This window comes from Pongo abelii, chromosome Y, assembly GCF_028885655.2.
Source record: "Pongo abelii isolate AG06213 chromosome Y, NHGRI_mPonAbe1-v2.0_pri, whole genome shotgun sequence".
Classification (NCBI taxonomy): domain Eukaryota; kingdom Metazoa; phylum Chordata; class Mammalia; order Primates; family Hominidae; genus Pongo; species Pongo abelii.
Genome location: NC_072009.2, coordinates 11,878,469 through 11,892,874, shown reverse-complemented (window position 1 = coordinate 11,892,874; position 14,406 = coordinate 11,878,469). Strand labels below are relative to the sequence as shown.

The following is a 14,406-nucleotide window of genomic DNA, read 5'->3' as shown; positions in this document are numbered from 1 at the left end:
AGGTGCAGGTCGACCCACGCCACACATCACACCAACGCCTGTTCGGGAGGGACTACCGGGCCACGCTCAGGCGTACGCGCGCGCCGAACAAGGCAACGCAACGCGGGGAGGACAGGCTCTCCCCGGCGCCCACGCCCGGGACTGGCGCCTTGGGGAAGGGCCGCAGCAGGCCCAGGAAGCGAGGCACACCCGGAGGCACACCAACCCGATTCGAAAGCGCGTACGGGAAGACGAGACACCCCCAAAGCGAGGCCGAAACGAAGGGAATGCGTGACAAAAGCGGCCAGGGGGGAAGGGGACACCGCGGGACCCCTCGAGCGCAGCCGACCCACCAGTGCACACACGTGGGCCTCACCGCCGGCAGCCTCCGAGCGCGAAGGCGGCCCCCGCGCAGCACCTGCAGCGACCAACTTGGCCTTCGGCGAGCCGCACAGCTCCCCAAACCGCTGTCACAGTCGCGGACGGATCCCAAAATCCCGTCTCCCGCACGCGCTGCAAGCCAACCCCCAAAACCTCTCCGCGCGCCCTACGGGCCCCACACGGGGGGGCCACCGACACGGTCCCAAAGGCATGCACTGGGGGACGCGGACACCGAGCCAACCGGTTGACGGCGGTGGCGCCCCACAAGGCGCTGCCAGGTTAGGACCCAGACGGGGCCACCACCGACCTAAAGCCGGCGAGCCGCTCAGGGAGGAGAGACGATCGACGGCACAGACAAGCAAAGGCCGGCAACCACTAGGACAGGAGCCCCCAGAGACGATCAAGGAAAAACTTCAGGCACAGCTAGGCCACCAGAAAAACACGGCCACGGGATCCCCCCGCCACAAACACAAGGCTGGTCCAATGGCGCCCCGCCTGGGATGCCGGACAGCTCTCCGCACCCGCTGAGACCCACCTCAGGAGCCCCAGGTCCCACCACCAGGGCCCCAAAGCGACCACAGCCACACCACCACCAGGGCCCCATTGCTCGTCATTCTCGTCGATCCTCCGACCCGGTCCCGCTCCAAGAGACCGGCGCACCCCCACCGTGGGACGCTTTCCCAGAGTCATGCAGCCCAACCCTGTGCCACGCAAATGCGGTCGTCAGCACCGCTTCCAACTCCGCACGGGAGCGGGCGTAGAGCCGACTCACGGCCGAGGCGGGTCACGCGCCGTACGGAAAGCCGTGCACACCCACCACTCACGGCAGCCGCGTCCCAACCCGACAGTACGCCGGGCCCGGCCTGGCGGGATCCTACCCGACCCGGAAGGGGTAGGCACAGACCACAATAGGCAACGAGCCACGCTCGGCCACCACCGCGGTGGCCGGCAGAACCCGCTCTACCCCAAGCCCGTCGATGTGGTAGCGGAGGAGGATCCTCTGCAAGCGACTGGCTACAACAGCACTACCATAACGCAGAGAGACAGTAGCGGCAGGTTGGGGACCCGGTATCCCAAAGGAACAACCTCTCACATCACTAGAGAAAGCTTTCTCACCGAGAGTGGGTCACACTCCCAACCCGCCAGGAGCCCTTCATCGGGCCCACAGAAGTGCTCACGGACGCCTGGGGAAGGAAAGGGGCCTGCGGTACGAGGAAACACCTGTGTGCGGCAACCTACAGCGTTCACGGTCAGGGCGGGGGCCTGGTAAGCCCACAAGGACCCCCACGGTCCCCTGTCTACCTACCTCCTTGCTTCTTAAGTGAAGCACTTCCTAGTAAAGCCACACACGACCGATCGGGAGCAGAATGGTAACCCCTCGGTGGCCGGCCGGCACACGCATCACCGGCCGCAGGCCACCGCAATCTCTCACACGGCCGGCGCGCACCTTCCAGAGGGAAACACGGGACATGCGCTCGCCGGAGCAGGCGGCACTTTTTCCCGCGTGGGAGGCGCGTTTCTCGTCTCACTCAACCGCTTGGAACCCCATACCGGCAAGCTCTCCCAGGACCCACACACGCTGACGCCATGGCAGCAAGCTAAGAAAGGGGCGCTCAGAGTGTGAAAGACACACCACCGCTTGGCCTCACGGACCTGAGGGACAATCTGGAGCGCTCCAGGAACACCGAAAAGGCCCAGGCGAAACCAACGCTCACGCGAAATCCCAAGAGGATACCACAATGGGCCGGCGAGAGAGCACCCCCACCACCACGGCGAGAGACCGCCTACAAGTCAACCACGGGAGGCGAGAAGGAGGAGTACCTGCCGCACCAGAGGACCCCGCCGACCCACCGCGCCTGATAGAAAGTAGAAGCGGGACAGGGAGGTCAGGTTGGGTTCCGCATTCCATGCCTTCCCAACGCACGCCAGCAGGCGGGGAGAAAAGAGACAAGGGGCCCCCGTGGGTGGGGCGAGAAAAACTGTCTCATACACTACGAACGTCCGCCCCTCGCCCGTCGCAGCTCGGACCCGGCTCGGGAGAGCATGATGTCACATCGATCTCGGAGAGCCCCCGGAAGCGAGGATCGGCCAACCAGCGACCCGATTAGCCTCAGCCATTTTCTGCTGCGGGGAAACAATGGTGGACATCTCAGTGGAGACGAGAGCACCTGATACACACGGCACGGCGCCAACGAAGTGGGGTTGTCACGGCCACCCCGGGTGCCCAGCAGAGAGTACACAAGAGCAAGGTAGGCCTCACCGCCTTCCCCTCAACCCCCAGGTGGGTCAGAGACCCGGACCCGGGCCGGCACCGGGAGCCGGAAGGTTCGGACGCCCGGAAAAAGCAGCAGACCCACGGGCCCCAACACGCGGTTCAAACAAAAGCAGCGTTTTTTAACCAGGTCCCTAGCAAACCAACGTCCCCCACGCATACGGAAGCCCAGCTTTTTCAGCCACTGATCGCCACACAACAGCGTGTCAGCAATAAGCCGTTGGCCCAAAATGCCACCTTCGAGTGAAAGATATACCCCACGGGGGGCCGGAGGCCCAATCCCTGACCACGCCAACGGCCCAAGAAACTCACACACGGACATCTTCCCCCAAAAACGCCATCATCGCAGCCAGACACGGAGCACCCGGGGCCCTATGGCCGACCCCAGGACACACGCGGGAGCAGCGCCGGGCCAGAGAGGCCCTCCCGGCCGCCCATGCCGTACGCAGGGGCCAGCCCCTGTCTCCGAAGCGAGACACGGAAGCATTTTCGCCCGGCCCCTCGTATGACCAGGACACACGAGAGACCGAAAGCCGTCCAGCTGTGATCTTTCGGGGCGCATGCGCGCTCAGGGAGAGCTCTCTGACTCCGCACGGAGACTTGCTAAAAAAGATCACAGTAGAAAGACCCCGGCCCGGCCCCGGGACCGCTCACCGGCAACCGTGGGACGGGGGCAGGACGGTCCCCCGGCTCCCCACGGGGACTCGGAAACCCAATCGGTCGCCGCCTCAGAAAGCCAAAATGCGCGCAGGCCCGCTACCGGGCTGGGAAAGGCATCCCCAGCCTCCCGTGCCACACGCGGTGGGTCCCCGCGGGTCGCGGCTCGGGCCTCGGGAGATGCAACGCGCTGGTCGACCGGCCCAGGCAGCGCCACGACCTATTCGCCCAGACGCTCAGCGACAGCCTCTACTCCACATAAACCTGCATGCTTGAACTCTGACTCACAAGTGAGACGCCACAGCTCTGGCGCCACCGGGCCAGCCGAGCTGACGACAGCGGGCTTTCCGGAGCTCTGCCTAGCTCACAGCGGGGACGGTCCCCTCCCTCGGCAGCTGCCACCGAAGCTCCGGAAGCCAAGAGCACGATCTAAAAGCGGCCGCCAGATGGAGGCCGACAACCGTCGCGAACGTCAGCAAGACCGATCGGGATGGCAGGGCGGCCAGTGGACCGCAAAAGCGAAACCGTGAGTCGAGAAGCCCTTCCCCAGGCCGAAAACGCAGCCCCTCTCCCCCAACCCCACAGAAACGCTCCCCAAAACGTGTCTCTGCATCGACCGCGAGAGTCAGAAGACAACCCGCGGCGTCTGAGTGTTTGGAGATGCATCACGGAGGAACGGAGGGAAGGAGAAAGAACAAACAAGGAAGGACTCGGTCGCGAGTCTCTGCGGACACAGGGAGAGGCAGAATGCGTAGGCTCTTCCAGAATCCACACAGAGACAGACAGAGGGAGAGAAAGACGGAGGGAGGGAGGGAGAGAGGGAATGGAGAAAAGAGACAGATGGTGAAAGGTAAGGAGGGAGGGAAGGGAACAGGGAGGGAGAGAGGGAGGGAGGGAGGACGAAAATGGAGAAAAGAGAGACCATTTAAAGAACATAGATACGGAAAGAAAACTTTTTAAACGTTCCATTTTTAAAAGACAGGTGGAAAGGAAAGAAACACGAAAAAGAGAGAAAGAATGAGGAAAGAAATTAAGGAAAGAGGAAAAAAGAAACAGGAAAGAAAAAAGGAAAGACAGGGAATGAAAGAGAAATAAGGCACGAAAGAGAAAAGAACAGAAAGAGAGAAAGAAGGAAAAGAAGAGAGGAAGAAAAACGTAAAGAAGGAGAGAAAGGAAGAAAGGAAGGAAGAAACACATCAAGGAGAGAAAGAAAATGGAGATAAATATACTCGTTTACTTATAAATACAAATACAACACTTTCTATACATAAGCACAAATGTATTTATCTACAATCGTTCCTTTATGTAGCAATACATATTTATTTGTGTTTAATAAATATATAGAAGCGTATTTGTACACATTTATTTTATAGAAGTATACTATATAACAAATATGTTTGTCATATGTAAATATACTTACCTGTATTTTAATGTAAACATTTATAGTTATATATAAATGTATAAAAATATTTAAATTTCTAAATAAAAGTAAGTACATAGAAATGAAAGAAATAAAACATACAATCAACTAAGTAAACAGACAGGGCACGGTGGCTCACGCCTGTCATCCTAGCACTTTGAGAGGCCGAGGCGGGCGCATCACCTGAGGTCGGGAGTCGGAGACCAGCCCGGACAACATGGTGAAATCCCGTCTCTACTAAAGATACAAAAATCAGCCAGACGTGGAGGTGCATCCCTGTAATCCCAGCTACTCAGGAGGCTGAGGCAGGAGAATCGCTTGAAACTGGGAGGTGGAGGGTGCGGTGAGCCAAGATCGTGCCATCGCACTCCAGCCTGGGAAACAAGAGGGAAACTCTGTCTCAAAAAGACGAAAGAGAAAGAGAGAAAGAGAGAGAGAAAGAAAAAGAAAGAAAGAAAAAGAGCAAAAGAAGAAAGAGAAGGAAGGAAGGAAGGAAGGAAGGAAGGAAGAAAAAGAAAGAAAGAAAGAAAGAAAGAAAGAAAGAAAGAAAGAAAGAAAGAAAGAAGAAAGAAAGAAAGAGAAAGAAAGAAAGAAAGAAAGAAAGAAAGAAAGAAAGAAAGAAAGAAAGAAAGAAAGAAAGAAAGAAAGAAAGAAAGAAGAAAGAAAGAAGAAAGAAAGAGAGAGAGGCTGGGCGCGGTGGCTCACGCCTGTCATCCCAGCACTTTGGGAGGCCAAGGTAGGCAGATCACCTGAGGTTGGGAGACTGAGACCATCCTGACCAACATGGCGAAACCGCGTCTCTACAAAAAATACAAAATTAGCCAGGCATGGTGGCACATACTTGTAATCCCAGCTACTAGGGAGGCTAAGGCAGGAGAATCGTTTGAACCTGGGAGTCGGAGGTTGCAGTGAGCCGAGATCGTGCCATCGCCCTCTGGCCTGGGCAACAAGAGTGAAACTCTGTCTCAAAAAAAAAAAAAAAAAAAAGAAGAAAGAGAAAGAAAGAAAGAAAAGACAAGGCAAGGCAAAGCAAGGCAAATCTACCTGCTTTCACTACATCTGGGGAGAATCAGGAAAGTCCCCACCAACAACAAGGCCTAAAGTGCAGCTGCCATCTGTGAAACCCGAGCAGAAGAGTCCACGAGGGTTAAAGACACCAAGAAAGACAGGAAACCACTGACCAAGAAGAACAATCTGGCCCAGCCAGGATCTGTCTCCTGAGGTTGTCTGGGCAACCAGGGAACTGGACGGAGGGAGGGCTGGCCTCCGAAACTCCCTCTCGAAAAATAAATCCTGATAATAAAATAAAATTCAGTTAAAAAAAGAAATTACGCATCATTCCTAACGTGTTTGATGCCTCGAAAGGCGAGAGGTGTATGTGTATGTCACCGTAAGTTTTTTTTCTTTTTTCCTGGAAACTCACTTTTTAATTATTTCCTTTCATTTCATTTTTATTCTCATTTTTCTGAGACGGAGTCTCGCTCTGTCGCCCAGGCTGGGGTGCAGTGGCGCGATCTCGGCTCACTGCAACCTCCGCCTCCCAGGTTCAAGCGATTCCCCTGCCTCAGCTCGGCCTCCCGAGTAGCTGGGATTACAGACAGTACAGCACCGCGCCCGGCTAATTTTGTGTATTGTGAGTAGAGATGGGGTTTCACCATACTGGCCCTGCTAGTCTGACCGCCTCGTGATCCACCGGCCTTGGCCTCCCAAAGTACTGGGGACGACAGGCTTGAACCACCGCGCAGGGCCTATGTATTTATTTTTATTTTATTTTATTTATTTGTTTTAATTTATATGTTCATTTATTTTATTTTATTTTTCTGAGACGGAGTTTCGCTCTTGTTGCTCAGACTGGGGTGCGATGGCGCAATCTCGGCTGACCGCAACCTCCGCTTCCCAGGTTCAAGCGATTCTCCTGCCTCAGCCTTCCTAGCAGCTGGGATTATAGGCATGCGCCACCACACCCGGCTAATTTTGTATTTTCAATTGAGACGGGATTTCCCCATGTTGGTCAGGCTTGTCTCTGACTCCCGACTTCAAGTGATGCGTCCACCTCGGCCTCCCAAAGTGATGGGATGACAGGCATGAGCCACCGCGCCCGGCCTATGGTATTGTATTGTATTGTATTGTATTGCATTCCATTGCATTGTTTTGTATTGTATTGTAATGCATTGTATTGACTTATTTTACTTAGTTATTTTTGTGTTATTTTATTTATTTATTTGTTTGTTTGTTTTTGCCTGATCAAAGGTCAATCAGACCCAGTCGTCAAAGTGGCAATTTCGTAGGCAACAAGGGAGGGAGGAACTTGGAGGTGGGGGCGGGGGCGGTGGAGAAGACACAGTTGCCCCAGGCTGTGCGCAGGCGGCCTGGTGCTTCCTTCCTCTGTGAGGCCTCCGTTTTCAGAGTAACTGTGGCCGCTAGGTGATGCCCGACGTCTGCCAATGAGAGTGTCAGCCCGGAGTGAATTGGGATCCCCATGCGGAGGGGGGCGGGGAAGGATGGAGGCCCCCACAGCACAGTGGGTCACCGCGCCCTCCCAGGCGATTCCCCACAACTAATCGACCAGGGCCCCTGGGGGGACACAGCCTAAGTCCCCACCCTTCGGATCATCTGGAACTTCCGTCCAGAGACGAGAGACGGACTGGGAATTCTCTCAGTCAAGGTCCAAACCGAAAAGAATCACTGGCACAGACACCAGGACCAAGGCAATTTCTAAAAGACTGATTTCTGTGTTTTGGGTGAATCCATGTATTTCTGTATCACAAAATTACTTATTTCAAACGTTACGATTTTTCTCCTCCTTATGTGTACCGTCCTGTGATAGACAGACCAGGGGACTCCTCAGTTCACAGTCCATGAGGCCAGAAGATGACGTCCCAAATTTCTATTTAGAATGAATTTAAGCAGGCCAGCCAAACACTCTGCCGTGAAACTATCGGGAAGACAAGCGGCGAGGGGGGGCAGGCATCTGGGCGCGGTAGGCTCGCGCCTGTCATCCCCGCACTTTTGGGAGGCCGAGGGCAGGTGGATCCTTCGATCCAAGCCTTGGCAACATGGTGAGACCTCGTCTGAAAAAAAATACAAAAACTAACTGCTTCCATAACCTGGACTCAAAGTTAATAAATAGATAAATAGGCCGGGTGCGGTGGCTCACGCCTGTCATCCCAGCACTTTGGGAGGCCGAGGCGGACAGATCACGGGGTCAGGAGATCGAGACCATCCTGGCTACCACAGTGAAAACCCATCTCTATTCAAAATACAAAAAATTAGCCACGTATGGTGACGCGCGCCTGTAGTCCCAGCTACTTGGGAGGCTGAGGCAGGAGAATGGTGTGAACCCGGGAGGCAGAGCTTGCAGTGAGCCGAGATCGCGCGGCTGCACTCCAGCCTGGGCAACAGAGCGAGAGTCTGTCGCGAAAATAAATAAATAAATAAATAATAGTAAATAAATAAGTGAATGAATAAATAAATAAATAAATAATAGTAAATAAATAGATTTAAATTGAAAACTAAAAAAAAGAAAAAAAAATGTAGCCAGCCGGGCGCGATGGCTCACGCCTGTCATCCCAGCACTTTCGGAGGCGGAGGTGGGCAGATCACCTGGGGTCGCCAGTTCGAGACCAGCCTGACCCACATGGAGAAATGCCGTCTGTACTAACAATACAAAACCAGCCGGGTGTGGTGGCCCATGCCTGTAATCCCAGCTACTCTCAGGAGGCTGAGGCAGGAGAATCATTTGAACACGGGAGGTGGAGGTTGCAGTGAGCCGAGATGGTGTCACTGCACTCCAGCGTGGGCACCAAGAGTGAAACTCCGTCCCAAGAAAAAAAAAATTAAGTGCTGTATTCTGTTATTTTTGCTTCCTACCCTGAGAAGAACATAATACAACTGTTGCCTGCCTGCCTGCCTGTGACAGGGCCCCACTCTGTCTTTCGCCCAGACTGGAGCGCAGTGACACCATTATGGCTTGCTCACTGCAGCCTCAATCTCCCCAGGGTTAGGAGATTCATCAAGGGATCCTATGGCCTCAGCCTCCCAAAGCGTTGAAGTTACAGGCGTGAGCCACCAGCACCTGGCTTGAGTGAATACATCTGGTCTCACTACGTCTTAACCACACACCCATGAAGAACTCAAGTCAAGAGAGAGTTGGCAAGAGACTCTCTGCATTCTCTCCTGAAAGCACATGTGTCCTGAGCTCCTGTGGTTTCAGGTGGCCGCACATAGAGGAGAGATCTCCAATGTTTCCAGAGAGGTGTGAGCCACAGTCATTCAAGGCATCTGAGCATGAGATGGGGTTTCTGACAGTGACTTAAGGGCCAGGAAGGGCCAGAATCTGCCAAGGCCCGTGTTCCAGGGTGGGGCCGATGGAACCCAAGGTAGACGGAGTCAGCGGTCTGCACGGAGAGAGCTCCAGCCCTAGGCCCCACTGTGCAGACTGAATCAGAAGGAAGAGAGTCCTTTGTCCTACATGCCACATCCCTCACATCCCCCCACTGAACTTGGGAGCGGATCCGTGTTCCAAACACGAAGTGACTCTCGGTTTGCAATGGATTACAAGGGGCTGGGCTTTCCAGAGTCGGCAGGATAGAGAAGTCATTCTGGCTCAGCCTCCCCCATCCCCCGGGAACGGTCGCTGGTGACTTTAAATGAGCTGGGGCTGGCCGGGCCATAGCCGCTCAGGCAGAAGGGGAGGGTGGCGATGGGGTGCAGGGATGCCTGAGGCACTGCAGAAAGTGGGCCTGAGCCTGGAGGATGACGGTGCTGCAGGAACCCGTCCAGGCTGCTACATGGCAAGTGCTAAACCACTATGCTTACTGAGATGCGGTTTTCCTCGCAGAATGCCTTTATGCAGAAGTACACTCAGAAGAAGCCTTGTTTTTACTGGTGACCTGTTCTTACCCCTCAGGAAAGGCCTATAAAGCATATAGACTCTCGAAAGGACACAGTGGTACTACACCGCAATGCAAATACCTGCTTGCAAAATATTGTGTTGATCTCAGCAAGCTTGCAGAAAGGGAACAAATCTTATCGGGTGGAGTATTTCATAAGCAGAAAGCCATGATGATATTTTTACCGAGTTTCGTGATTCAGCTTGCTTTACTCTTTCATTGCCGGGACATGCATATTGCAAGACAGATCAGCTTGCCAAAGGATCAGAATGTGACCAACAGGGCCTTAGTTTAAATCCTTTCCTCTGGTATCCCTTTGAATCATTATGTGAAATAGGTGAAAAGCAAGATCCTGACCAAACACTTAAATTCACATCTTTACAGAACTTTAGCAACTGTCTGTCCAAGTGTTGCACCACACAAGTACCTCGTCCTAGCTTATGTCACAGACAGCCTGAGACCTTTCTTATGGAAACACCCCAGGACACCATTGAATTAAACAGATGGAGTTTAGAATCTTCCAATTCAAAGTACTCCTTGAATACAGATTCCCCAGTGTCTTCTATGGATTCAGCTGTAATTTCACCTGATAATGTCCCACTGGGAATGGGAATTTCCATATTATCTAAACAGGTTCAAAATAAACCAAACAGTGGTTGAAGTTTATTAGGAGGACCAGCAGCTGTTAGTCCATTAACCCCAAGTGTTGGGATTTTGCCAGTAGAAACCTCGAGTGCCGGAGATGGATCCTATTTACAAAACTACACCAGTATTAGACACCTTCTGTAATTGATGTGCCATCCATCAGAGCCCCTTCAAAAAAGTCTGTTGCCAGAATCGGCCAAACTGGAACACAGTCTGTTTTCTCGCAGAGGGGAATTAGCTGAAAGTTAACTCCAATTCTTGCAAAAACACAAAGTTCTGGTCCACAAACAAGTGGAACACCTCAGGTATTGAGCCCCACTATGGCATCTCCCCCAAATGCACGGCCTCGAAGAAATTCATGACTCTTGATTAGTGACAGCTCCACAACCAAGGAGAATAGGAAAAAATTTAAAATGAAGTTTCCACCTAAAATCCCAAACAGAAAAACAAAAAGTAAAACTAATAAAGGAGGAATACCACAACCTAACATAAATGATAGCCTGGAAATGACAAAACTGGACTCTTCCATCATTTCAGAAGGGAAAAGAGCCGCAATCACACCTCAGATTCAGGCTTTTAATCTACAAAAAGCAGCAGCAGAAGGCTTGATGAGCCTTCTTCATGAAAGGGGGAAAGGTTATTTAGCTTTGTGTTCTTACCACTGCAAAGAAGCTATCTATATTTTGAGCCATCTACCTTCTCACCACTACAATACCGGTTGGGTGCTGTGCCAAATTGGAAGGGCCTGTTTTAAACTTTCAGAGTCCATGCAAGCTGAAAGAATATTCTCAGAGGTTAGAAGGATGGAGAATTATAGATTCGAAGCCATGGAGATCTACTCTACAACACTTTGGCATCCTCCAAAAGATGCTGCTCTTTCAGTTCTGTCAAAAGACTTCACAGACATGGATAAAAATTAGCCAGCCAGAGGCCTGGTGTGCTGCAGGGAACCGTTTCAGTCTACAACGGGAACAGGATATTGCCATTAAATTCTTCCAGAGAACTATCGAAGTGGATCCAAATGATGCTTATGCCTATACTGTATTATGGCGTGAGTTTGTCTTCACTGAAGAATTGGACAAAGCCTTAGCTTGTTTTTGAAATGCTATTAGAGTCAGTCCTAGACATTGTAATGCATGGTAAGTGGTCATGAAGTGTAAAGACAAAGTCTTATGGATGGTGCCGGTACTCGCTAATTTTTCTTGTTAGATAGCTTTTTATTGTCATGAATTTGGTTATGAATACTTAGGGATGGTACAAAGTGGTCAATAACTTCTAACTAAGATGTTTTCTTATGAAATGTATGTCTTGAACAAACTCTTAAATGAACTCATGATAATAAAATACCAGATCCTTATACTCAACAGTTTCAGTTTTCTACCACACTTTTGCAGATACTGTAGTTGTCTTTGGTTTGTGCGTGTGTGTGTTTCTTTAGTTTTGTTACTTGATTTTTTACTTTTTATTCCAGCACCGCAGTGGTGATGGGGACAAAAAGTGCTTGGGAGATTGGAAAGGAATAGCATCATTCACTTATTGGATAATAGAAAAAAATATGGAAACAATTCACTAGCTGCTGCTTTTTGACAGTGTTCCAGTCTATGGAGTTACTATTAAGAACTGAGCATACCCTTTTATTTAGCAGTCTCTCTGTTTTACTGTTTTGTACTTGTGTATCAGTAGACACATAGGAAATTACTACCTAGGTCATATGGTTATCAACTGAATAACATTTGAAAAAGTGTGGTCCTACTTCTGCCTCAACACCATACTTACTGTTGACATTTATTGTATTTTTCTGGACTGACTTAATAGTTTAAACATCAAGAGAAGGCCGGGCACGGTGGCTCACACCTGTCATCCCAGCACTCTCGGAGGCCAAGGTGGGCGGGTCACAAGGTCAAGAGATTGAGACCATCCCAGCCAACATGGTGAAACCTCGCCTCTATTAAAAGTAGAAAAATTAGCTGGGCATGGTGGTGGGCGCCTGTAGTTCCAGCTACTCAGGAGGCTGAGGCAGGAGAATCTCTTGAACCCGGAGAGGTGGAGGTTGCAGTGAGCCGAGATCACGCCATTGCGCTCCACCCTGGGCGACAGAGTGAGACGCCATCTCAAGAAAAGAAAATTAAAAAAATAAATAAATACATAAATGAATATCAAGAGAAAGTATAATTCTGAAGTCATAAGCCTGTGGTAGATTTTTTGTCAGATACGGTTATCTTTGGGGTTAATTGTTACAGCAATTTTTTCATTTGATTTGCTTCTAAATCTGAAGCATTATACTACCAAAACATTTTTTGATTTGTGAATATGTTGTTTAGTGGGTGATATCTCATTCTGCTATAGTAGTTACATTTCCTGAAAGATGGCCAAAAACATAATGCTAGCTATCGCTGACCAATGTAACCATCAACTTGCCAATTCTGCCTTCTCTTCCGATGGCTGTGTTCTCCGTAACATTTTAAGAACTTAGTTCTTCATAAGACTTTTGTTTTTTTTTATTTTTTCCCAAGTCTGGTTGATCCTTGTGTTGTTTGTTTTTTAAATGTGTATTGTCTGTTCAGCTATTTTGCAGGAGTCGCATTCTTAAAAAAACCTAACCATATCAAAAATTGTGTTTAAAGGAGGATTATTCAGATCGGCAAGCTTTTACTAGGAAGAGTTTAAATGCTGACATATTTAGATAGCTCTAAATACTGAGCAACTTTATTCTAACTACAAAATAGATAGCTCTTCTTTTGTTTTCACTTTCACTATCACTAGCACAGTGTTTAGTACCTTTTCTTCATCTATAACACAATTATAATGATATATGAAGCCACTCAAATAAAGCAGATATGTTGTGCTTTAAAAAAAAAAAAAAGTCTTTCTGTGGCACAAAATGAGGAGGTGTGGCTCGAATCTAGAATCTGCAGTGAAAACCAATGAAAGAGGGCGAAACCCCATGTCTATTAAAAAGAAAAAAATGAGCCGGCCACGGTGGCACTGAGGCAGGAGAATGACTTGAACCCAGGAGGCAAAGTTTGCAGTGAGCTCAGATCACGCCACTGCACTCCAGCCTGGGGGACAGAGCAAGACTCCATCTCAGAAACAAACAAACACACAAAGCCAATAAAGGTGTTTAATTCAACCCATCAGGCTCAGGTCTCTTGACAGGATACATCCAGCCCCCGGGGGAAATGTTGAGAGGTGGGGTGGAATCTATTTTGTGGCCTCAAGGGAGGGTGTGAGAGGTAGTCCCGCAAGCGATGATGGCCTAAGGAAGCCCCTCCACCCAAGAAGCGATATTCTTTTCTAGCCTGTAAGCCACCCAAGAGGGAGAATCGGGCTCTCTGCAGACTCCGCAACCCCTACCCCACCCCCACTCCCACCCCCTCCACCCCCACTCCCACCCCCTCCACCCCCACTCCCACCCCCTCACCCCCACCCCGCCACCTCGTGAAATGAGCTCTTGCTCCGTCAGGCTCTATTCACACCGTGTGGTTTTGTAACTTCCAGCGTGTGTGCGTGGGTGGCTTGGTGGGGTGCGGCCGGCTGTGGACAGAGGAGGGGATAAAGCGGTGGTGTCCCGTGGGTGCCCGGGACCTGGGATGTAAGACGTGGGACGTGGGTGGGTTGGCCAGAGCCTAGGGAACTCATCGCCTGTCAGGACATCTCCCCTCCTGGTCCCCTCTCTGACCTACGCTCCACATCTTCGCAGTTCAGTGGGGACCTTGTGGGTGGAGTCACCATCCCTTTGGACTGTAGCTGACGAAAGCCGGGCTCCCAAGAGTGTCCCCGGAGTCGGGGCCTTGACCAGGCTCACAAGGATGCTGATGGTGACCGTTGGTGATGGTGATGTACATTGGAGGCCTCGGGCCAACGCAGAGGTATCCATTTGACCTCGGTGGGACAGGTCAGCTTTGCGGAGTCCCGTGCGTCCTTCCAGAGACTCATCCAGCACCAGCAAGCATGGTCCCGAGGATCCCAGCTCCCAGCAGAGGCACTTTTGTTCACACAGGATCCTGGGCAGGAAAGTTCTCAGCAGGCTTAGGCCTCCTAGCCAAAAAGCCAAAACCACTTCTGGGATTTTTTTCAAAGACCCAGTGGTTCCACAAGGGGCCGTGGGTAGTTGTGGAAATGGAGAGAATTGTTTGCAGATACATATTTGAGACACAATG

The 14,406-nt window shown here is 51.2% G+C and overlaps 1 long non-coding RNA gene and 1 pseudogene across 5 annotated transcripts in view; one reads left to right on the top strand and one right to left on the bottom strand.

The window, feature by feature from the left end:
* Positions 1–14,406, bottom strand: part of LOC134760967 (uncharacterized) — a 104,699-nt gene that overhangs the window by 38,398 nt on the left and 51,895 nt on the right. The window contains exon 1 of one of the 5 annotated variants that reach the window (XR_010139093.1): positions 3,578–3,638. The exons of 1 other annotated variant lie outside the window; for it this stretch is intronic. This is a non-coding gene — a long non-coding RNA (uncharacterized LOC134760967). Of the gene's footprint in view, positions 1–3,286; positions 3,639–14,406 lie in introns of those variants that run through there. 3 more of the 5 variants (XR_010139090.1, XR_010139094.1, XR_010139091.1) reach the window with 3 other exon arrangements.
* LOC134760933 (cell division cycle protein 27 homolog) lies at positions 9,436–10,488 on the top strand (annotated as a pseudogene).